Genomic DNA, 14,408 nt, shown 5'->3' with positions numbered 1-14,408 from the left:
ATTTTAAAAAATATGTTCCAAGACCGGGAATCGGACCCGGGCCGCGTGGGTGAGAGCCACGAATCCTAACCACTAGACCACCTGGGAGCTAGACGTACATTTTCAAACCGACTGCTGTTTAGATATTTGTAGAATTTACAACGGATTTATAATTTTAAAAAATGTGTTCCCAGACCGGGAATCGAACCCGGGCCGCGTGGGTGAGAGCCACGAATCCTAACCACTAGACCACCTGGGAGCTTCACGTACATAATCAAACCGACTGCTGTTTAGATAATTGTAGAATTTACAACGGATTTATAATTTTAAAAAATATGTTCCCAGACCGGGAATCGAACCCGGGCCGCGTGGGTGAGAGCCACGAATCCTAACCACTAGACCACCTGGGAGCTACACGTACATTTTCAAACTGACTGCTGTTTAGATAATTGTAGAATTTACAACGGATTTATAATTTGAAAAAATATGTTCCCAGACCGGGAATCGAACCCGGGCCGCGTGGGTGAGAGCCACGAATCCTAACCACTAGACCACCTGGGAGCTACACGTACATTTTCAAACCGACTGCTGTTTAGATAATTGTAGAATTTACAACGGATTTATAATTTAAAAAAATGTGTTCCCAGACCGGGAATCGAACCCGGGCCGCGTGGGTGAGAGCCACGAATCCTAACCACTAGACCACCTGGGAGCTACACGTACATAATCAAACCGACTGCTGTTTAGATAATTGTAGAATTTACAACGGATTTATAATTTGAAAAAATATGTTCCCAGACCGGGAATCGAACCCGGGCCGCGTGGGTGAGAGCCACGAATCCTAACCACTAGACCACCTGGGAGCTACACGTACATAATCAAACCGACTGCTGTTTAGATAATTGTAGAATTTACAACGGATTTCTAATTTTAAAAAAATGTGTTCCCAGACCGGGAATCGAACCCGGGCCGCGTGGGTGAGAGCCACGAATCCTAACCACTAGACCACCTGGGAGCTACACGTACATTTTCAAACTGACTGCTGTTTAGATAATTGTAGAATTTACAACGGATTTATAATTTTAAAAAATGGGTTCCCAGACCGGTAATCGAACCCGGGCCGCGTGGGTGAGAGCCACGAATCCTAACCACTAGACCACCAGGGAGCTACACGTAGATATTCAAACCGACTGCTGTTTAGATAATTGTTGAATTTACAATGGATTTATAATTTTAAAAAATATGTTCCAAGACCGGGAATCGGACCCGGGCCGCGTGGGTGAGAGCCACGAATCCTAACCACTAGACCACCTGGGAGCTACACGTACATTTTCAAACCGACTGCTGTTTAGATATTTGTAGAATTTACAACGGATTTATAATTTTAAAAAATGTGTTCCCAGACCGGGAATCGAACCCGGGCCGCGTGGGTGAGAGCCACGAATCCTAACCACTAGACCACCTGGGAGCTTCACGTACATAATCAAACCGACTGCTGTTTAGATAATTGTAGAATTTACAACGGATTTATAATTTGAAAAAATATGTTCCCAGACCGGGAATCGAACCCGGGCCGCGTGGGTGAGAGCCACGAATCCTAACCACTAGACCACCTGGGAGCTACACGTACATTTTCAAACTGACTGCTGTTTAGATAATTGTAGAATTTACAACGGATTTATAATTTGAAAAAATATGTTCCCAGACCGGGAATCGAACCCGGGCCGCGTGGGTGAGAGCCACGAATCCTAACCACTAGACCACCTGGGAGCTACACGTACATATTCAAATCGACTGCTGTTTAGATAATTGTAGAATTTACAACGGACTTCTAATTTTAAAAAAATGCTTTCCCAGACCGGGAATCGAACCCGGGCCGCGTGGGTGAGAGCCACGAATCCTAACCACTAGACCACCTGGGAGCTACACGTACATAATCAAACCGACTGCTGTTTAGATAATTGTAGAATTTACAACGGATTTATAATTTGAAAAAATATGTTCCCAGACCGGGAATCGAACCCGGGCCGCGTGGGTGAGAGCCACGAATCCTAACCACTAGACCACCTGGGAGCTACACGTACATAATCAAACCGACTGCTGTTTAGATAATTGTAGAATTTACAACGGATTTCTAATTTTAAAAAAATGTGTTCCCAGACCGGGAATCGAACCCGGGCCGCGTGGGTGAGAGCCACGAATCCTAACCACTAGACCACCTGGGAGCTACACGTAGATATTCAAATCGACTGCTGTTTAGATAATTGTAGAATTTACAACGGACTTCTAATTTTAAAAAAATGCTTTCCCAGACCGGGAATCGAACCCGGGCCGCGTGGGTGAGAGCCACGAATCCTAACCACTAGACCACCTGGGAGCTACACGTACATAATCAAACCGACTGCTGTTTAGATAATTGTAGAATTTACAACGGATTTATAATTTGAAAAAATATGTTCCCAGACCGGGAATCGAACCCGGGCCGCGTTGGTGAGAGCCACGAATCCTAACCACTAGACCACCTGGGAGCTACACGTACATAATCAAACCGACTGCTGTTTAGATAATTGTAGAATTTACAACGGATTTCTAATTTTAAAAAAATGTGTTCCCAGACCGGGAATCGAACCCGGGCCGCGTGGGTGAGAGCCACGAATCCTAACCACTAGACCACCTGGGAGCTACACGTACATTTTCAAACTGACTGCTCTTTAGATATTTGTAGAATTTACCACGAATCCTAACCACTAGACCACCTGGGAGCTACACGTACATAATCAAACCGACTGCTGTTTAGATAATTGTAGAATTTACAACGGATTTCTAATTTTAAAAAAATGTGTTCCCAGACCGGGAATCGAACCCGGGCCGCGTGGGTGAGAGCCACGAATCCTAACCACTAGACCACCTGGGAGCTACACGTACATTTTCAAACTGACTGCTGTTTAGATAATTGTAGAATTTACAACGGATTTATAATTTTAAAAAATGGGTTCCCAGACCGTTAATCGAACCCGGGTCGCGTGGGTGAGAGCCACGAAACCTAACCACTAGACCACCAGGGAGCTACACGTAGATATTCAAACCGACTGCTGTTTAGATAATTGTTGAATTTACAACGGATTTATAATTTTAAAAAATATGTTCCAAGACCGGGCATCGACCCGGGCCGCGTGGGTGAGAGCCACGAATCCTAACCACTAGACCACCTGGGAGCTACACGTACATTTTCAAACCGACTGCTGTTTAGATATTTGTAGAATTTACAATGGATTTATAATTTTAAAAAATGTGTTCCCAGACCGGGAATCGAACCCGGGCCGCGTGGGTGAGAGCCACGAATCCTAACCACTAGACCATCTGGGAGCTACACGTACATAATCAAACCGACTGCTGTTTAGATAATTGTAGAATTTACAACGGATTTATAATTTTAAAAAATATGTTCCAAGACCGGGAATCGAACCCGGGCCGCGTGGGTGAGAGCCACGAATCCTAACCACTAGACCACCTGGGAGCTACACGTACATATTCAAACCGACTGCTGTTTACATAATTGTAGAATTTAAAACGGATTTATAATTTTAAAAAATATGTTCCAAGACCGGGAATCGAACCCGGGCCGCGTGGGTGAGAGCCACGAATCCTAACCACTAGACCACCTGGGAGCTACACGTACATTTTCAAACCGACTGCTGTTTAGATATTTGTAGAATTTACAACGGATTTATAATTTTAAAAAATGTGTTCCCAGACCGGGAATCGAACCCGGGCCGCGTGGGTGAGAGCCACGAATCCTAACCACTAGACCACCTGGGAGCTATAAATACATTTACAGGCCGACTGCACCTGGGAGCTACACGTACATTTTCAAACCGACTGCTGTTTAGATAATTGTAGAATTTACAACGGATTTATAATTTAAAACAACGTGTTCCCAGACCGGGAATCGAACCCGGGCCGCTTGGGTGAGAGCCACGAATCCTAACCACTAGACCACCTGGGAGCTACACGTACATTTTCAAACCGACTGCTGTTTAGATAATTGTAGAATTTACAACGGATTTATAATTTTAAAAAATGTGTTCCCAGACCGGGAATCGAACCCGGGCCGCGTGGGTGAGAGCCACGAATCCTAACCACTAGACCACCTAGGAGCTACACGTACATAATCAAACCGACTGCTGTTTAGATAATTGTAGAATTTACAACGGATTTATAATTTGAAAAAATATGTTCCCAGACCGGGAATCGAACCCGGGCCGCGTGGGTGAGAGCCACGAATCCTAACCACTAGACCACCTGGGAGCTACACGTACATATTCAAACCGACTGCTGTTTACATAATTGTAGAATTTAAAACGGATTTATAATTTTAAAAAATATGTTCCAAGACCGGGAATCGAACCCGGGCCGCGTGGGTGAGAGCCACGAATCCTAACCACTAGACCACCTGGGAGCTACACGTACATTTTCAAACCGACTGCTCTTTAGATATTTGTAGAATTTACCACGAATCCTAACCACTAGACCACCTGGGAGCTACACGTACATAATCAAACCGACTGCTGTTTAGATAATTGTAGAATTTACAACGGATTTCTAATTTTAAAAAAATGTGTTCCCAGACCGGGAATCGAACCCGGGCCGCGTGGGTGAGAGCCACGAATCCTAACCACTAGACCACCTGGGAGCTACACGTACATTTTCAAACTGACTGCTGTTTAGATAATTGTAGAATTTACAACGGATTTATAATTTTAAAAAATGGGTTCCCAGACCGGTAATCGAACCCGGGTCGCGTGGGTGAGAGCCACGAAACCTAACCACTAGACCACCAGGGAGCTACACGTAGATATTCAAACCGACTGCTGTTTAGATAATTGTTGAATTTACAACGGATTTATAATTTTAAAAAATATGTTCCAAGACCGGGCATCGGACCCGGGCCGCGTGGGTGAGAGCCACGAATCCTAACCACTAGACCACCTGGGAGCTACACGTACATTTTCAAACCGACTGCTGTTTAGATATTTGTAGAATTTACAATGGATTTATAATTTTAAAAAATGTGTTCCCAGACCGGGAATCGAACCCGGGCCGCGTGGGTGAGAGCCACGAATCCTAACCACTAGACCATCTGGGAGCTACACGTACATAATCAAACCGACTGCTGTTTAGATAATTGTAGAATTTACAACGGATTTATAATTTTAAAAAATATGTTCCAAGACCGGGAATCGAACCCGGGCCGCGTGGGTGAGAGCCACGAATCCTAACCACTAGACCACCTGGGAGCTACACGTACATATTCAAACCGACTGCTGTTTACATAATTGTAGAATTTAAAACGGATTTATAATTTTAAAAAATATGTTCCAAGACCGGGAATCGAACCCGGGCCGCGTGGGTGAGAGCCACGAATCCTAACCACTAGACCACCTGGGAGCTACACGTACATTTTCAAACCGACTGCTCTTTAGATATTTGTAGAATTTACCACGAATCCTAACCACTATAGACCACCTGGAAGCTATAAATACATTTACAGGCCGACTGCACCTGGGAGCTACACGTACATTTTCAAACCGACTGCTGTTTAGATAATTGTAGAATTTACAACGGATTTATAATTTAAAACAACGTGTTCCCAGACCGGGAATCGAACCCGGGCCGCTTGGGTGAGAGCCACGAATCCTAACCACTAGACCACCTAGGAGCTACACGTACATAATCAAACCGACTGCTGTTTAGATAATTGTAGAATTTACAACGGATTTATAATTTGAAAAAATATGTTCCCAGACCGGGAATCGAACCCGGGCCGCGTGGGTGAGAGCCACGAATCCTAACCACTAGACCACCTGGGAGCTACACGTACATAATCAAACTGACTGCTGTTTAGATAATTGTAGAATTTACAACGGATTTATAATTTTAAAAAATGGGTTCCCAGACCGGTAATCGAACCCGGGCCGCGTGGGTGAGAGCCACGAATCCTAACCACTAGACCACCAGGGAGCTACACGTAGATATTCAAACCGACTGCTGTTTAGATAATTGTTGAATTTACAATGGATTTATAATTTTAAAAAATATGTTCCAAGACCGGGAATCGGACCCGGGCCGCGTGGGTGAGAGCCACGAATCCTAACCACTAGACCACCTGGGAGCTACACGTACATTTTCAAACCGACTGCTGTTTAGATATTTGTAGAATTTACAACGGATTTATAATTTTAAAAAATGTGTTCCCAGACCGGGAATCGAACCCGGGCCGCGTGGGTGAGAGCCACGAATCCTAACCACTAGACCACCTGGGAGCTATAAATACATTTACAGGCCGACTGCACCTGGGAGCTACACGTACATTTTCAAACCGACTGCTGTTTAGATAATTGTAGAATTTACAACGGATTTATAATTTAAAACAACGTGTTCCCAGACCGGGAATCGAACCCGGGCCGCTTGGGTGAGAGCCACGAATCCTAACCACTAGACCACCTGGGAGCTACACGTACATTTTCAAACCGACTGCTGTTTAGATAATTGTAGAATTTACAACGGATTTATAATTTTAAAAAATGTGTTCCCAGACCGGGAATCGAACCCGGGCCGCGTGGGTGAGAGCCACGAATCCTAACCACTAGACCACCTAGGAGCTACACGTACATAATCAAACCGACTGCTGTTTAGATAATTGTAGAATTTACAACGGATTTATAATTTGAAAAAATATGTTCCCAGACCGGGAATCGAACCCGGGCCGCGTGGGTGAGAGCCACGAATCCTAACCACTAGACCACCTGGGAGCTACACGTACATAATCAAACTGACTGCTGTTTAGATAATTGTAGAATTTACAACGGATTTATAATTTTAAAAAATGGGTTCCCAGACCGGTAATCGAACCCGGGCCGCGTGGGTGAGAGCCACGAATCCTAACCACTAGACCACCAGGGAGCTACACGTAGATATTCAAACCGACTGCTGTTTAGATAATTGTTGAATTTACAATGGATTTATAATTTTAAAAAATATGTTCCAAGACCGGGAATCGGACCCGGGCCGCGTGGGTGAGAGCCACGAATCCTAACCACTAGACCACCTGGGAGCTACACGTACATTTTCAAACCGACTGCTGTTTAGATATTTGTAGAATTTACAACGGATTTATAATTTTAAAAAATGTGTTCCCAGACCGGGAATCGAACCCGGGCCGCGTGGGTGAGAGCCACGAATCCTAACCACTAGACCACCTGGGAGCTACACGTACATAATCAAACCGACTGCTGTTTAGATAATTGTAGAATTTACAACGGATTTATAATTTTAAAAAATATGTTCCCAGACCGGGAATCGAACCCGGGCCGCGTGGGTGAGAGCCACGAATCCTAACCACTAGACCACCTGGGAGCTACACGTACATTTTCAAACTGACTGCTGTTTAGATAATTGTAGAATTTACAACGGATTTATAATTTGAAAAAATATGTTCCAAGACCGGGAATCGAACCCGGGCCGCGTGGGTGAGAGCCACGAATCCTAACCACTAGACCACCTGGGAGCTACACGTACATATTCAAACCGACTGCTGTTTACATAATTGTAGAATTTAAAACGGATTTATAATTCGAAAAAATGTGTTTCCAGACCGGGAATCGAACCCGGGCCGCGTGGGTGAGAGCCACGAATCCTAACCACTAGACCACCTGGGAGCTACACGTACATAATCAAACCGACTGCTGTTTAGATAATTGTAGAATTTACAACGGATTTCTAATTTTAAAAAAATGTGTTCCCAGACCGGGAATCGAACCCGGGCCGCGTGGGTGAGAGCCACGAATCCTAACCACTAGACCACCTGGGAGCTACACGTACATTTTCAAACTGACTGCTGTTTAGATAATTGTAGAATTTACAACGGATTTATAATTTTAAAAAATGGGTTCCCAGACCGGTAATCGAACCCGGGCCGCGTGGGTGAGAGCCACGAATCCTAACCACTAGACCACCAGGGAGCTACACGTAGATATTCAAACCGACTGCTGTTTAGATAATTGTAGAATTTACAACGGATTTATAATTTTAAAAAATATGTTCCAAGACCGGGAATCGAACCCGGGCCGCGTGGGTGAGAGCCACGAATCCTAACCACTAGACCACCTGGGAGCTACACGTACATTTTCAAACCGACTGCTCTTTAGATATTTGTAGAATTTACAACGGATTTATAATTTGAAAAAATATGTTCCCAGACCGGGAATCGAACCCGGGCCGCGTGGGTGAGAGCCACGAATCCTAACCACTAGACCACCAGGGAGCTACACGTACATAATCAAACTGACTGCTGTTTAGATAATTGTAGAATTTACAACGGATTTATAATTTTAAAAAATGGGTTCCCAGACCGGTAATCGAACCCGGGCCGCGTGGGTGAGAGCCACGAATCCTAACCACTAGACCACCAGGGAGCTACACGTAGATATTCAAACCGACTGCTGTTTAGATAATTGTTGAATTTACAATGGATTTATAATTTTAAAAAATATGTTCCAAGACCGGGAATCGACCCGGGCCGCGTGGGTGAGAGCCACGAATCCTAACCACTAGACCACCTGGGAGCTACACGTACATTTTCAAACCGACTGCTGTTTAGATATTTGTAGAATTTACAACGGATTTATAATTTTAAAAAATGTGTTCCCAGACCGGGAATCGAACCCGGGCCGCGTGGGTGAGAGCCACGAATCCTAACCACTAGACCACCTGGGAGCTACACGTACATAATCAAACCGACTGCTGTTTAGATAATTGTAGAATTTACAACGGATTTATAATTTTAAAAAATATGTTCCCAGACCGGGAATCGAACCCGGGCCGCGTGGGTGAGAGCCACGAATCCTAACCACTAGACCACCTGGGAGCTACACGTACATATTCAAACCGACTGCTGTTTACATAATTGTAGAATTTAAAACGGATTTATAATTCGAAAAAATGTGTTTCCAGACCGGGAATCGAACCCGGGCCGCGTGGGTGAGAGCCACGAATCCTAACCACTAGACCACCTGGGAGCTACACGTACATAATCAAACCGACTGCTGTTTAGATAATTGTAGAATTTACAACGGATTTCTAATTTTAAAAAAATGTGTTCCCAGACCGGGAATCGAACCCGGGCCGCGTGGGTGAGAGCCACGAATCCTAACCACTAGACCACCTGGGAGCTACACGTACATTTTCAAACTGACTGCTGTTTAGATAATTGTAGAATTTACAACGGATTTATAATTTTAAAAAATGGTTCCCAGACCGGTAATCGAACCCGGGCCGCGTGGGTGAGAGCCACGAATCCTAACCACTAGACCACCAGGGAGCTACACGTAGATATTCAAACCGACTGCTGTTTAGATAATTGTAGAATTTACAACGGATTTATAATTTTAAAAAATATGTTCCAAGACCGGGAATCGAACCCGGGCCGCGTGGGTGAGAGCCACGAATCCTAACCACTAGACCACCTGGGAGCTACACGTACATTTTCAAACCGACTGCTCTTTAGATATTTGTAGAATTTACAACGGATTTATAATTTGAAAAAATATGTTCCCAGACCGGGAATCGAACCCGGGCCGCGTGGGTGAGAGCCACGAATCCTAACCACTAGACCACCTGGGAGCTACACGTACATAATCAAACCGACTGCTGTTTAGATAATTGTAGAATTTACAACGGATTTCTAATTTTAAAAAAATGTGTTCCCAGACCGGGAATCGAACCCGGGCCGCGTGGGTGAGAGCCACGAATCCTAACCACTAGACCACCTGGGAGCTACACGTACATTTTCAAACTGACTGCTGTTTAGATAATTGTAGAATTTACAACGGATTTATAATTTAAAACAACGTGTTCCCAGACCGGGAATCGAACCCGGGCCGCTTGGGTGAGAGCCACGAATCCTAACCACTAGACCACCTGGGAGCTACACGTACATTTTCAAACCGACTGCTGTTTAGATAATTGTAGAATTTACAACGGATTTATAATTTTAAAAAATGTGTTCCCAGACCGGGAATCGAACCCGGGCCGCGTGGGTGAGAGCCACGAATCCTAACCACTAGACCACCTAGGAGCTACACGTACATAATCAAACCGACTGCTGTTTAGATAATTGTAGAATTTACAACGGATTTATAATTTGAAAAAATATGTTCCCAGACCGGGAATCGAACCCGGGCCGCGTGGGTGAGAGCCACGAATCCTAACCACTAGACCACCTGGGAGCTACACGTACATAATCAAACTGACTGCTGTTTAGATAATTGTAGAATTTACAACGGATTTATAATTTTAAAAAATGGGTTTCCAGACCGGTAATCGAACCCGGGCCGCGTGGGTGAGAGCCACGAATCCTAACCACTAGACCACCAGGGAGCTACACGTAGATATTCAAACCGACTGCTGTTTAGATAATTGTTGAATTTACAATGGATTTATAATTTTAAAAAATATGTTCCAAGACCGGGAATCGACCCGGGCCGCGTGGGTGAGAGCCACGAATCCTAACCACTAGACCACCTGGGAGCTACACGTACATTTTCAAACCGACTGCTGTTTAGATATTTGTAGAATTTACAACGGATTTATAATTTTAAAAAATGTGTTCCCAGACCGGGAATCGAACCCGGGCCGCGTGGGTGAGAGCCACGAATCCTAACCACTAGACCACCTGGGAGCTACACGTACATAATCAAACCGACTGCTGTTTAGATAATTGTAGAATTTACAACGGATTTATAATTTTAAAAAATATGTTCCCAGACCGGGAATCGAACCCGGGCCGCGTGGGTGAGAGCCACGAATCCTAACCACTAGACCACCTGGGAGCTACACGTACATTTTCAAACTGACTGCTGTTTAGATAATTGTAGAATTTACAACGGATTTATAATTTGAAAAAATATGTTCCAAGACCGGGAATCGAACCCGGGCCGCGTGGGTGAGAGCCACGAATCCTAACCACTAGACCACCTGGGAGCTACACGTACATATTCAAACCGACTGCTGTTTACATAATTGTAGAATTTAAAACGGATTTATAATTCGAAAAAATGTGTTCCAGACCGGGAATCGAACCCGGGCCGCGTGGGTGAGATCCACGAATCCTAACCACTAGACCACCTGGGAGCTACACGTACATAATCAAACCGACTGCTGTTTAGATAATTGTAGAATTTACAACGGATTTCTAATTTTAAAAAAATGTGTTCCCAGACCGGGAATCGAACCCGGGCCGCGTGGGTGAGAGCCACGAATCCTAACCACTAGACCACCTGGGAGCTACACGTACATTTTCAAACTGACTGCTGTTTAGATAATTGTAGAATTTACAACGGATTTATAATTTTAAAAAATGGGTTCCCAGACCGGTAATCGAACCCGGGCCGCGTGGGTGAGAGCCACGAATCCTAACCACTAGACCACCAGGGAGCTACACGTAGATATTCAAACCGACTGCTGTTTAGATAATTGTAGAATTTACAACGGATTTATAATTTTAAAAAATATGTTCCAAGACCGGGAATCGAACCCGGGCCGCGTGGGTGAGAGCCACGAATCCTAACCACTAGACCACCTGGGAGCTACACGTACATTTTCAAACCGACTGCTCTTTAGATATTTGTAGAATTTACAACGGATTTATAATTTGAAAAAATATGTTCCCAGACCGGGAATCGAACCCGGGCCGCGTGGGTGAGAGCCACGAATCCTAACCACTAGACCACCAGGGAGCTACACGTACATAATCAAACTGACTGCTGTTTAGATAATTGTAGAATTTACAACGGATTTATAATTTTAAAAAATGGGTTCCCAGACCGGTAATCGAACCCGGGCCGCGTGGGTGAGAGCCACGAATCCTAACCACTAGACCACCAGGGAGCTACACGTAGATATTCAAACCGACTGCTGTTTAGATAATTGTTGAATTTACAATGGATTTATAATTTTAAAAAATATGTTCCAAGACCGGGAATCGACCCGGGCCGCGTGGGTGAGAGCCACGAATCCTAACCACTAGACCACCTGGGAGCTACACGTACATTTTCAAACCGACTGCTGTTTAGATATTTGTAGAATTTACAACGGATTTATAATTTTAAAAAATGTGTTCCCAGACCGGGAATCGAACCCGGGCCGCGTGGGTGAGAGCCACGAATCCTAACCACTAGACCACCTGGGAGCTACACGTACATAATCAAACCGACTGCTGTTTAGATAATTGTAGAATTTACAACGGATTTATAATTTTAAAAAATATGTTCCCAGACCGGGAATCGAACCCGGGCCGCGTGGGTGAGAGCCACGAATCCTAACCACTAGACCACCTGGGAGCTACACGTACATATTCAAACCGACTGCTGTTTACATAATTGTAGAATTTAAAACGGATTTATAATTCGAAAAAATGTGTTTCCAGACCGGGAATCGAACCCGGGCCGCGTGGGTGAGAGCCACGAATCCTAACCACTAGACCACCTGGGAGCTACACGTACATAATCAAACCGACTGCTGTTTAGATAATTGTAGAATTTACAACGGATTTCTAATTTTAAAAAAATGTGTTCCCAGACCGGGAATCGAACCCGGGCCGCGTGGGTGAGAGCCACGAATCCTAACCACTAGACCACCTGGGAGCTACACGTACATTTTCAAACTGACTGCTGTTTAGATAATTGTAGAATTTACAACGGATTTATAATTTTAAAAAATGGGTTCCCAGACCGGTAATCGAACCCGGGCCGCGTGGGTGAGAGCCACGAATCCTAACCACTAGACCACCAGGGAGCTACACGTAGATATTCAAACCGACTGCTGTTTAGATAATTGTAGAATTTACAACGGATTTATAATTTTAAAAAATATGTTCCAAGACCGGGAATCGAACCCGGGCCGCGTGGGTGAGAGCCACGAATCCTAACCACTAGACCACCTGGGAGCTACACGTACATTTTCAAACCGACTGCTCTTTAGATATTTGTAGAATTTACAACGGATTTATAATTTGAAAAAATATGTTCCCAGACCGGGAATCGAACCCGGGCCGCGTGGGTGAGAGCCACGAATCCTAACCACTAGACCACCAGGGAGCTACACGTACATAATCAAACCGACTGCTGTTTAGATAATTGTAGAATTTACAACGGATTTATAATTTTAAAAAATATGTTCCAAGACCGGGAATCGAACCCGGGCCGCGTGGGTGAGAGCCACGAATCCTAACCACTAGACCACCTGGGAGCTACACGTACATTTTCAAACCGACTGCTCTTTAGATATTTGTAGAATTTACAACGGATTTATAATTTGAAAAAATATGTTCCAAGACCGGGAATCGAACCCGGGCCGCGTGGGTGAGAGCCACGAATCCTAACCACTAGACCACCTGGGAGCTACACGTACATATTCAAACCGACTGCTGTTTACATAATTGTAGAATTTAAAACGGATTTATAATTCGAAAAAATGTGTTTCCAGACCGGGAATCGAACCCGGGCCGCGTGGGTGAGAGCCACGAATCCTAACCACTATAGACCACCTGGAAGCTATTAATACATTTACAGGCCGACTGCACCTGGGAGCTACACGTACATTTTCAAACCGACTGCTGTTTAGATAATTGTAGAATTTACAACGGATTTATAATTTAAAACAACGTGTTCCCAGACCGGGAATCGAACCCGGGCCGCTTGGGTGAGAGCCACGAATCCTAATTACTAGACCAACTGGGAGCTATAAATACATTTACAGACCGACTGCTGTTTACATTATTGTAGAATGTAGAATTTACAACGGATTTATAGTTTTAAAAATTGTGTTCCCAGACAGGGTGTGTGAGAGCCACGAAACCTAACCACTAGACCACCTGGGAGCTTTCACTACATTTACAGACCGACTGCTAATAAGATAATTGCAGAATTTACAACGGATTTATAATTTAAATCAACGTGTTCCCAGACCGGGAATCGAACCCGGGCCGCGTGGGTGAGAGCCACGAATCCTAACCACTAGACCACCTGGGGGCTGTTAACACATTTACAGACCGACTGCTGTTTAGATAATTGTAGAATTTACAACGGATTTATAATTTAAAACAATCTGTTCCCAGACCGGGTGGGTGAGAGCCAAGAATCCTAACCACTAGACCACGAATCCTAACCACTAGACCACCTGGGAGCTACACGTACGTTTTCAGACCGACTGCTGTTTACATATTTGTAGAATTTATAGCAGTTTGGTAAACATTTCATTAAAGTCTTATATTAGTCTTATTCGTTAAGCCGATGATTCTTCTGGTTGTATAATACCCAACACTTCCTTAGGCTATTCGATCTTGTTCACCGATTCGACTCTGATCAAACTAC

General features: G+C 44.4%; 82 non-coding genes across 82 annotated transcripts; all 82 read right to left on the bottom strand.

Moving 5' to 3' along the window:
• Positions 1-15: 15 nt before the first annotated feature.
• Trnae-cuc (transfer RNA glutamic acid (anticodon CUC)) lies at positions 16-87 on the bottom strand. Its single transcript has one exon. It is a non-coding gene; the product is annotated as a tRNA-Glu (tRNA).
• Positions 88-166: 79 nt separating this feature from the next.
• Trnae-cuc (transfer RNA glutamic acid (anticodon CUC)) lies at positions 167-238 on the bottom strand. The gene has a single exon. It is a non-coding gene; the product is annotated as a tRNA-Glu (tRNA).
• A 79-nt stretch (positions 239-317) lies between these two features.
• Trnae-cuc (transfer RNA glutamic acid (anticodon CUC)) lies at positions 318-389 on the bottom strand. Its single transcript has one exon. It is a non-coding gene; the product is annotated as a tRNA-Glu (tRNA).
• Positions 390-468: 79 nt separating this feature from the next.
• On the bottom strand, positions 469-540 carry Trnae-cuc (transfer RNA glutamic acid (anticodon CUC)). The gene has a single exon. It is a non-coding gene; the product is annotated as a tRNA-Glu (tRNA).
• A 79-nt stretch (positions 541-619) lies between these two features.
• Trnae-cuc (transfer RNA glutamic acid (anticodon CUC)) lies at positions 620-691 on the bottom strand. Its single transcript has one exon. It is a non-coding gene; the product is annotated as a tRNA-Glu (tRNA).
• Positions 692-770: 79 nt separating this feature from the next.
• On the bottom strand, positions 771-842 carry Trnae-cuc (transfer RNA glutamic acid (anticodon CUC)). Its single transcript has one exon. It is a non-coding gene; the product is annotated as a tRNA-Glu (tRNA).
• An 80-nt stretch (positions 843-922) lies between these two features.
• On the bottom strand, positions 923-994 carry Trnae-cuc (transfer RNA glutamic acid (anticodon CUC)). The gene has a single exon. It is a non-coding gene; the product is annotated as a tRNA-Glu (tRNA).
• Positions 995-1,073: 79 nt separating this feature from the next.
• Trnae-cuc (transfer RNA glutamic acid (anticodon CUC)) lies at positions 1,074-1,145 on the bottom strand. Its single transcript has one exon. It is a non-coding gene; the product is annotated as a tRNA-Glu (tRNA).
• A 79-nt stretch (positions 1,146-1,224) lies between these two features.
• Trnae-cuc (transfer RNA glutamic acid (anticodon CUC)) lies at positions 1,225-1,296 on the bottom strand. Its single transcript has one exon. It is a non-coding gene; the product is annotated as a tRNA-Glu (tRNA).
• A 79-nt stretch (positions 1,297-1,375) lies between these two features.
• Positions 1,376-1,447, bottom strand: Trnae-cuc (transfer RNA glutamic acid (anticodon CUC)). The gene has a single exon. It is a non-coding gene; the product is annotated as a tRNA-Glu (tRNA).
• Positions 1,448-1,526: 79 nt separating this feature from the next.
• Trnae-cuc (transfer RNA glutamic acid (anticodon CUC)) lies at positions 1,527-1,598 on the bottom strand. The gene has a single exon. It is a non-coding gene; the product is annotated as a tRNA-Glu (tRNA).
• Positions 1,599-1,677: 79 nt separating this feature from the next.
• Positions 1,678-1,749, bottom strand: Trnae-cuc (transfer RNA glutamic acid (anticodon CUC)). The gene has a single exon. It is a non-coding gene; the product is annotated as a tRNA-Glu (tRNA).
• Positions 1,750-1,829: 80 nt separating this feature from the next.
• Trnae-cuc (transfer RNA glutamic acid (anticodon CUC)) lies at positions 1,830-1,901 on the bottom strand. Its single transcript has one exon. It is a non-coding gene; the product is annotated as a tRNA-Glu (tRNA).
• A 79-nt stretch (positions 1,902-1,980) lies between these two features.
• Trnae-cuc (transfer RNA glutamic acid (anticodon CUC)) lies at positions 1,981-2,052 on the bottom strand. The gene has a single exon. It is a non-coding gene; the product is annotated as a tRNA-Glu (tRNA).
• An 80-nt stretch (positions 2,053-2,132) lies between these two features.
• Trnae-cuc (transfer RNA glutamic acid (anticodon CUC)) lies at positions 2,133-2,204 on the bottom strand. The gene has a single exon. It is a non-coding gene; the product is annotated as a tRNA-Glu (tRNA).
• Positions 2,205-2,284: 80 nt separating this feature from the next.
• Positions 2,285-2,356, bottom strand: Trnae-cuc (transfer RNA glutamic acid (anticodon CUC)). The gene has a single exon. It is a non-coding gene; the product is annotated as a tRNA-Glu (tRNA).
• Positions 2,357-2,435: 79 nt separating this feature from the next.
• Positions 2,436-2,507, bottom strand: Trnae-cuc (transfer RNA glutamic acid (anticodon CUC)). The gene has a single exon. It is a non-coding gene; the product is annotated as a tRNA-Glu (tRNA).
• An 80-nt stretch (positions 2,508-2,587) lies between these two features.
• On the bottom strand, positions 2,588-2,659 carry Trnae-cuc (transfer RNA glutamic acid (anticodon CUC)). Its single transcript has one exon. It is a non-coding gene; the product is annotated as a tRNA-Glu (tRNA).
• A 162-nt stretch (positions 2,660-2,821) lies between these two features.
• Trnae-cuc (transfer RNA glutamic acid (anticodon CUC)) lies at positions 2,822-2,893 on the bottom strand. Its single transcript has one exon. It is a non-coding gene; the product is annotated as a tRNA-Glu (tRNA).
• A 380-nt stretch (positions 2,894-3,273) lies between these two features.
• Positions 3,274-3,345, bottom strand: Trnae-cuc (transfer RNA glutamic acid (anticodon CUC)). Its single transcript has one exon. It is a non-coding gene; the product is annotated as a tRNA-Glu (tRNA).
• Positions 3,346-3,424: 79 nt separating this feature from the next.
• On the bottom strand, positions 3,425-3,496 carry Trnae-cuc (transfer RNA glutamic acid (anticodon CUC)). Its single transcript has one exon. It is a non-coding gene; the product is annotated as a tRNA-Glu (tRNA).
• A 79-nt stretch (positions 3,497-3,575) lies between these two features.
• On the bottom strand, positions 3,576-3,647 carry Trnae-cuc (transfer RNA glutamic acid (anticodon CUC)). Its single transcript has one exon. It is a non-coding gene; the product is annotated as a tRNA-Glu (tRNA).
• A 79-nt stretch (positions 3,648-3,726) lies between these two features.
• Positions 3,727-3,798, bottom strand: Trnae-cuc (transfer RNA glutamic acid (anticodon CUC)). The gene has a single exon. It is a non-coding gene; the product is annotated as a tRNA-Glu (tRNA).
• A 115-nt stretch (positions 3,799-3,913) lies between these two features.
• Trnae-cuc (transfer RNA glutamic acid (anticodon CUC)) lies at positions 3,914-3,985 on the bottom strand. Its single transcript has one exon. It is a non-coding gene; the product is annotated as a tRNA-Glu (tRNA).
• Positions 3,986-4,064: 79 nt separating this feature from the next.
• On the bottom strand, positions 4,065-4,136 carry Trnae-cuc (transfer RNA glutamic acid (anticodon CUC)). The gene has a single exon. It is a non-coding gene; the product is annotated as a tRNA-Glu (tRNA).
• Positions 4,137-4,215: 79 nt separating this feature from the next.
• Positions 4,216-4,287, bottom strand: Trnae-cuc (transfer RNA glutamic acid (anticodon CUC)). The gene has a single exon. It is a non-coding gene; the product is annotated as a tRNA-Glu (tRNA).
• A 79-nt stretch (positions 4,288-4,366) lies between these two features.
• Trnae-cuc (transfer RNA glutamic acid (anticodon CUC)) lies at positions 4,367-4,438 on the bottom strand. Its single transcript has one exon. It is a non-coding gene; the product is annotated as a tRNA-Glu (tRNA).
• A 162-nt stretch (positions 4,439-4,600) lies between these two features.
• Positions 4,601-4,672, bottom strand: Trnae-cuc (transfer RNA glutamic acid (anticodon CUC)). Its single transcript has one exon. It is a non-coding gene; the product is annotated as a tRNA-Glu (tRNA).
• Positions 4,673-5,053: 381 nt separating this feature from the next.
• Positions 5,054-5,125, bottom strand: Trnae-cuc (transfer RNA glutamic acid (anticodon CUC)). The gene has a single exon. It is a non-coding gene; the product is annotated as a tRNA-Glu (tRNA).
• Positions 5,126-5,204: 79 nt separating this feature from the next.
• Positions 5,205-5,276, bottom strand: Trnae-cuc (transfer RNA glutamic acid (anticodon CUC)). The gene has a single exon. It is a non-coding gene; the product is annotated as a tRNA-Glu (tRNA).
• Positions 5,277-5,355: 79 nt separating this feature from the next.
• Trnae-cuc (transfer RNA glutamic acid (anticodon CUC)) lies at positions 5,356-5,427 on the bottom strand. Its single transcript has one exon. It is a non-coding gene; the product is annotated as a tRNA-Glu (tRNA).
• A 199-nt stretch (positions 5,428-5,626) lies between these two features.
• Positions 5,627-5,698, bottom strand: Trnae-cuc (transfer RNA glutamic acid (anticodon CUC)). Its single transcript has one exon. It is a non-coding gene; the product is annotated as a tRNA-Glu (tRNA).
• A 79-nt stretch (positions 5,699-5,777) lies between these two features.
• Positions 5,778-5,849, bottom strand: Trnae-cuc (transfer RNA glutamic acid (anticodon CUC)). Its single transcript has one exon. It is a non-coding gene; the product is annotated as a tRNA-Glu (tRNA).
• Positions 5,850-5,928: 79 nt separating this feature from the next.
• On the bottom strand, positions 5,929-6,000 carry Trnae-cuc (transfer RNA glutamic acid (anticodon CUC)). The gene has a single exon. It is a non-coding gene; the product is annotated as a tRNA-Glu (tRNA).
• A 79-nt stretch (positions 6,001-6,079) lies between these two features.
• On the bottom strand, positions 6,080-6,151 carry Trnae-cuc (transfer RNA glutamic acid (anticodon CUC)). Its single transcript has one exon. It is a non-coding gene; the product is annotated as a tRNA-Glu (tRNA).
• Positions 6,152-6,230: 79 nt separating this feature from the next.
• Positions 6,231-6,302, bottom strand: Trnae-cuc (transfer RNA glutamic acid (anticodon CUC)). Its single transcript has one exon. It is a non-coding gene; the product is annotated as a tRNA-Glu (tRNA).
• Positions 6,303-6,417: 115 nt separating this feature from the next.
• Positions 6,418-6,489, bottom strand: Trnae-cuc (transfer RNA glutamic acid (anticodon CUC)). Its single transcript has one exon. It is a non-coding gene; the product is annotated as a tRNA-Glu (tRNA).
• A 79-nt stretch (positions 6,490-6,568) lies between these two features.
• Positions 6,569-6,640, bottom strand: Trnae-cuc (transfer RNA glutamic acid (anticodon CUC)). The gene has a single exon. It is a non-coding gene; the product is annotated as a tRNA-Glu (tRNA).
• Positions 6,641-6,719: 79 nt separating this feature from the next.
• Positions 6,720-6,791, bottom strand: Trnae-cuc (transfer RNA glutamic acid (anticodon CUC)). The gene has a single exon. It is a non-coding gene; the product is annotated as a tRNA-Glu (tRNA).
• Positions 6,792-6,870: 79 nt separating this feature from the next.
• On the bottom strand, positions 6,871-6,942 carry Trnae-cuc (transfer RNA glutamic acid (anticodon CUC)). Its single transcript has one exon. It is a non-coding gene; the product is annotated as a tRNA-Glu (tRNA).
• Positions 6,943-7,021: 79 nt separating this feature from the next.
• Trnae-cuc (transfer RNA glutamic acid (anticodon CUC)) lies at positions 7,022-7,093 on the bottom strand. Its single transcript has one exon. It is a non-coding gene; the product is annotated as a tRNA-Glu (tRNA).
• A 79-nt stretch (positions 7,094-7,172) lies between these two features.
• On the bottom strand, positions 7,173-7,244 carry Trnae-cuc (transfer RNA glutamic acid (anticodon CUC)). The gene has a single exon. It is a non-coding gene; the product is annotated as a tRNA-Glu (tRNA).
• Positions 7,245-7,323: 79 nt separating this feature from the next.
• Positions 7,324-7,395, bottom strand: Trnae-cuc (transfer RNA glutamic acid (anticodon CUC)). Its single transcript has one exon. It is a non-coding gene; the product is annotated as a tRNA-Glu (tRNA).
• Positions 7,396-7,474: 79 nt separating this feature from the next.
• On the bottom strand, positions 7,475-7,546 carry Trnae-cuc (transfer RNA glutamic acid (anticodon CUC)). The gene has a single exon. It is a non-coding gene; the product is annotated as a tRNA-Glu (tRNA).
• A 79-nt stretch (positions 7,547-7,625) lies between these two features.
• Positions 7,626-7,697, bottom strand: Trnae-cuc (transfer RNA glutamic acid (anticodon CUC)). The gene has a single exon. It is a non-coding gene; the product is annotated as a tRNA-Glu (tRNA).
• Positions 7,698-7,777: 80 nt separating this feature from the next.
• On the bottom strand, positions 7,778-7,849 carry Trnae-cuc (transfer RNA glutamic acid (anticodon CUC)). The gene has a single exon. It is a non-coding gene; the product is annotated as a tRNA-Glu (tRNA).
• Positions 7,850-7,928: 79 nt separating this feature from the next.
• On the bottom strand, positions 7,929-8,000 carry Trnae-cuc (transfer RNA glutamic acid (anticodon CUC)). Its single transcript has one exon. It is a non-coding gene; the product is annotated as a tRNA-Glu (tRNA).
• A 79-nt stretch (positions 8,001-8,079) lies between these two features.
• Positions 8,080-8,151, bottom strand: Trnae-cuc (transfer RNA glutamic acid (anticodon CUC)). Its single transcript has one exon. It is a non-coding gene; the product is annotated as a tRNA-Glu (tRNA).
• A 79-nt stretch (positions 8,152-8,230) lies between these two features.
• Trnae-cuc (transfer RNA glutamic acid (anticodon CUC)) lies at positions 8,231-8,302 on the bottom strand. Its single transcript has one exon. It is a non-coding gene; the product is annotated as a tRNA-Glu (tRNA).
• Positions 8,303-8,381: 79 nt separating this feature from the next.
• Trnae-cuc (transfer RNA glutamic acid (anticodon CUC)) lies at positions 8,382-8,453 on the bottom strand. The gene has a single exon. It is a non-coding gene; the product is annotated as a tRNA-Glu (tRNA).
• A 229-nt stretch (positions 8,454-8,682) lies between these two features.
• Trnae-cuc (transfer RNA glutamic acid (anticodon CUC)) lies at positions 8,683-8,754 on the bottom strand. Its single transcript has one exon. It is a non-coding gene; the product is annotated as a tRNA-Glu (tRNA).
• Positions 8,755-8,833: 79 nt separating this feature from the next.
• Positions 8,834-8,905, bottom strand: Trnae-cuc (transfer RNA glutamic acid (anticodon CUC)). The gene has a single exon. It is a non-coding gene; the product is annotated as a tRNA-Glu (tRNA).
• A 79-nt stretch (positions 8,906-8,984) lies between these two features.
• On the bottom strand, positions 8,985-9,056 carry Trnae-cuc (transfer RNA glutamic acid (anticodon CUC)). The gene has a single exon. It is a non-coding gene; the product is annotated as a tRNA-Glu (tRNA).
• Positions 9,057-9,136: 80 nt separating this feature from the next.
• Trnae-cuc (transfer RNA glutamic acid (anticodon CUC)) lies at positions 9,137-9,208 on the bottom strand. Its single transcript has one exon. It is a non-coding gene; the product is annotated as a tRNA-Glu (tRNA).
• Positions 9,209-9,286: 78 nt separating this feature from the next.
• Trnae-cuc (transfer RNA glutamic acid (anticodon CUC)) lies at positions 9,287-9,358 on the bottom strand. The gene has a single exon. It is a non-coding gene; the product is annotated as a tRNA-Glu (tRNA).
• A 79-nt stretch (positions 9,359-9,437) lies between these two features.
• Trnae-cuc (transfer RNA glutamic acid (anticodon CUC)) lies at positions 9,438-9,509 on the bottom strand. Its single transcript has one exon. It is a non-coding gene; the product is annotated as a tRNA-Glu (tRNA).
• A 79-nt stretch (positions 9,510-9,588) lies between these two features.
• Trnae-cuc (transfer RNA glutamic acid (anticodon CUC)) lies at positions 9,589-9,660 on the bottom strand. The gene has a single exon. It is a non-coding gene; the product is annotated as a tRNA-Glu (tRNA).
• An 80-nt stretch (positions 9,661-9,740) lies between these two features.
• On the bottom strand, positions 9,741-9,812 carry Trnae-cuc (transfer RNA glutamic acid (anticodon CUC)). The gene has a single exon. It is a non-coding gene; the product is annotated as a tRNA-Glu (tRNA).
• Positions 9,813-9,891: 79 nt separating this feature from the next.
• Positions 9,892-9,963, bottom strand: Trnae-cuc (transfer RNA glutamic acid (anticodon CUC)). The gene has a single exon. It is a non-coding gene; the product is annotated as a tRNA-Glu (tRNA).
• A 79-nt stretch (positions 9,964-10,042) lies between these two features.
• Trnae-cuc (transfer RNA glutamic acid (anticodon CUC)) lies at positions 10,043-10,114 on the bottom strand. Its single transcript has one exon. It is a non-coding gene; the product is annotated as a tRNA-Glu (tRNA).
• A 79-nt stretch (positions 10,115-10,193) lies between these two features.
• On the bottom strand, positions 10,194-10,265 carry Trnae-cuc (transfer RNA glutamic acid (anticodon CUC)). Its single transcript has one exon. It is a non-coding gene; the product is annotated as a tRNA-Glu (tRNA).
• Positions 10,266-10,344: 79 nt separating this feature from the next.
• Positions 10,345-10,416, bottom strand: Trnae-cuc (transfer RNA glutamic acid (anticodon CUC)). The gene has a single exon. It is a non-coding gene; the product is annotated as a tRNA-Glu (tRNA).
• A 229-nt stretch (positions 10,417-10,645) lies between these two features.
• On the bottom strand, positions 10,646-10,717 carry Trnae-cuc (transfer RNA glutamic acid (anticodon CUC)). Its single transcript has one exon. It is a non-coding gene; the product is annotated as a tRNA-Glu (tRNA).
• Positions 10,718-10,796: 79 nt separating this feature from the next.
• On the bottom strand, positions 10,797-10,868 carry Trnae-cuc (transfer RNA glutamic acid (anticodon CUC)). Its single transcript has one exon. It is a non-coding gene; the product is annotated as a tRNA-Glu (tRNA).
• A 79-nt stretch (positions 10,869-10,947) lies between these two features.
• On the bottom strand, positions 10,948-11,019 carry Trnae-cuc (transfer RNA glutamic acid (anticodon CUC)). The gene has a single exon. It is a non-coding gene; the product is annotated as a tRNA-Glu (tRNA).
• Positions 11,020-11,097: 78 nt separating this feature from the next.
• Positions 11,098-11,169, bottom strand: Trnae-cuc (transfer RNA glutamic acid (anticodon CUC)). Its single transcript has one exon. It is a non-coding gene; the product is annotated as a tRNA-Glu (tRNA).
• Positions 11,170-11,249: 80 nt separating this feature from the next.
• On the bottom strand, positions 11,250-11,321 carry Trnae-cuc (transfer RNA glutamic acid (anticodon CUC)). The gene has a single exon. It is a non-coding gene; the product is annotated as a tRNA-Glu (tRNA).
• Positions 11,322-11,400: 79 nt separating this feature from the next.
• On the bottom strand, positions 11,401-11,472 carry Trnae-cuc (transfer RNA glutamic acid (anticodon CUC)). Its single transcript has one exon. It is a non-coding gene; the product is annotated as a tRNA-Glu (tRNA).
• A 79-nt stretch (positions 11,473-11,551) lies between these two features.
• On the bottom strand, positions 11,552-11,623 carry Trnae-cuc (transfer RNA glutamic acid (anticodon CUC)). Its single transcript has one exon. It is a non-coding gene; the product is annotated as a tRNA-Glu (tRNA).
• A 79-nt stretch (positions 11,624-11,702) lies between these two features.
• Positions 11,703-11,774, bottom strand: Trnae-cuc (transfer RNA glutamic acid (anticodon CUC)). The gene has a single exon. It is a non-coding gene; the product is annotated as a tRNA-Glu (tRNA).
• A 79-nt stretch (positions 11,775-11,853) lies between these two features.
• Positions 11,854-11,925, bottom strand: Trnae-cuc (transfer RNA glutamic acid (anticodon CUC)). The gene has a single exon. It is a non-coding gene; the product is annotated as a tRNA-Glu (tRNA).
• A 229-nt stretch (positions 11,926-12,154) lies between these two features.
• Positions 12,155-12,226, bottom strand: Trnae-cuc (transfer RNA glutamic acid (anticodon CUC)). Its single transcript has one exon. It is a non-coding gene; the product is annotated as a tRNA-Glu (tRNA).
• Positions 12,227-12,305: 79 nt separating this feature from the next.
• Trnae-cuc (transfer RNA glutamic acid (anticodon CUC)) lies at positions 12,306-12,377 on the bottom strand. The gene has a single exon. It is a non-coding gene; the product is annotated as a tRNA-Glu (tRNA).
• A 79-nt stretch (positions 12,378-12,456) lies between these two features.
• On the bottom strand, positions 12,457-12,528 carry Trnae-cuc (transfer RNA glutamic acid (anticodon CUC)). Its single transcript has one exon. It is a non-coding gene; the product is annotated as a tRNA-Glu (tRNA).
• An 80-nt stretch (positions 12,529-12,608) lies between these two features.
• On the bottom strand, positions 12,609-12,680 carry Trnae-cuc (transfer RNA glutamic acid (anticodon CUC)). Its single transcript has one exon. It is a non-coding gene; the product is annotated as a tRNA-Glu (tRNA).
• Positions 12,681-12,759: 79 nt separating this feature from the next.
• Positions 12,760-12,831, bottom strand: Trnae-cuc (transfer RNA glutamic acid (anticodon CUC)). The gene has a single exon. It is a non-coding gene; the product is annotated as a tRNA-Glu (tRNA).
• Positions 12,832-12,910: 79 nt separating this feature from the next.
• Positions 12,911-12,982, bottom strand: Trnae-cuc (transfer RNA glutamic acid (anticodon CUC)). Its single transcript has one exon. It is a non-coding gene; the product is annotated as a tRNA-Glu (tRNA).
• A 79-nt stretch (positions 12,983-13,061) lies between these two features.
• On the bottom strand, positions 13,062-13,133 carry Trnae-cuc (transfer RNA glutamic acid (anticodon CUC)). Its single transcript has one exon. It is a non-coding gene; the product is annotated as a tRNA-Glu (tRNA).
• A 79-nt stretch (positions 13,134-13,212) lies between these two features.
• Trnae-cuc (transfer RNA glutamic acid (anticodon CUC)) lies at positions 13,213-13,284 on the bottom strand. Its single transcript has one exon. It is a non-coding gene; the product is annotated as a tRNA-Glu (tRNA).
• A 79-nt stretch (positions 13,285-13,363) lies between these two features.
• Positions 13,364-13,435, bottom strand: Trnae-cuc (transfer RNA glutamic acid (anticodon CUC)). The gene has a single exon. It is a non-coding gene; the product is annotated as a tRNA-Glu (tRNA).
• A 79-nt stretch (positions 13,436-13,514) lies between these two features.
• Trnae-cuc (transfer RNA glutamic acid (anticodon CUC)) lies at positions 13,515-13,588 on the bottom strand. The gene has a single exon. It is a non-coding gene; the product is annotated as a tRNA-Glu (tRNA).
• Positions 13,589-13,994: 406 nt separating this feature from the next.
• Positions 13,995-14,066, bottom strand: Trnae-cuc (transfer RNA glutamic acid (anticodon CUC)). Its single transcript has one exon. It is a non-coding gene; the product is annotated as a tRNA-Glu (tRNA).
• Positions 14,067-14,408: the final 342 nt, after the last annotated feature.

The sequence above is a fragment of the Ciona robusta genome, chromosome 3, assembly GCF_009617815.1.
Source record: "Ciona robusta chromosome 3, ASM961781v2".
Taxonomy (NCBI): Eukaryota; Metazoa; Chordata; class Ascidiacea; order Phlebobranchia; family Cionidae; genus Ciona; species Ciona robusta.
This window is presented reverse-complemented; position numbering and strand designations above follow the sequence as displayed.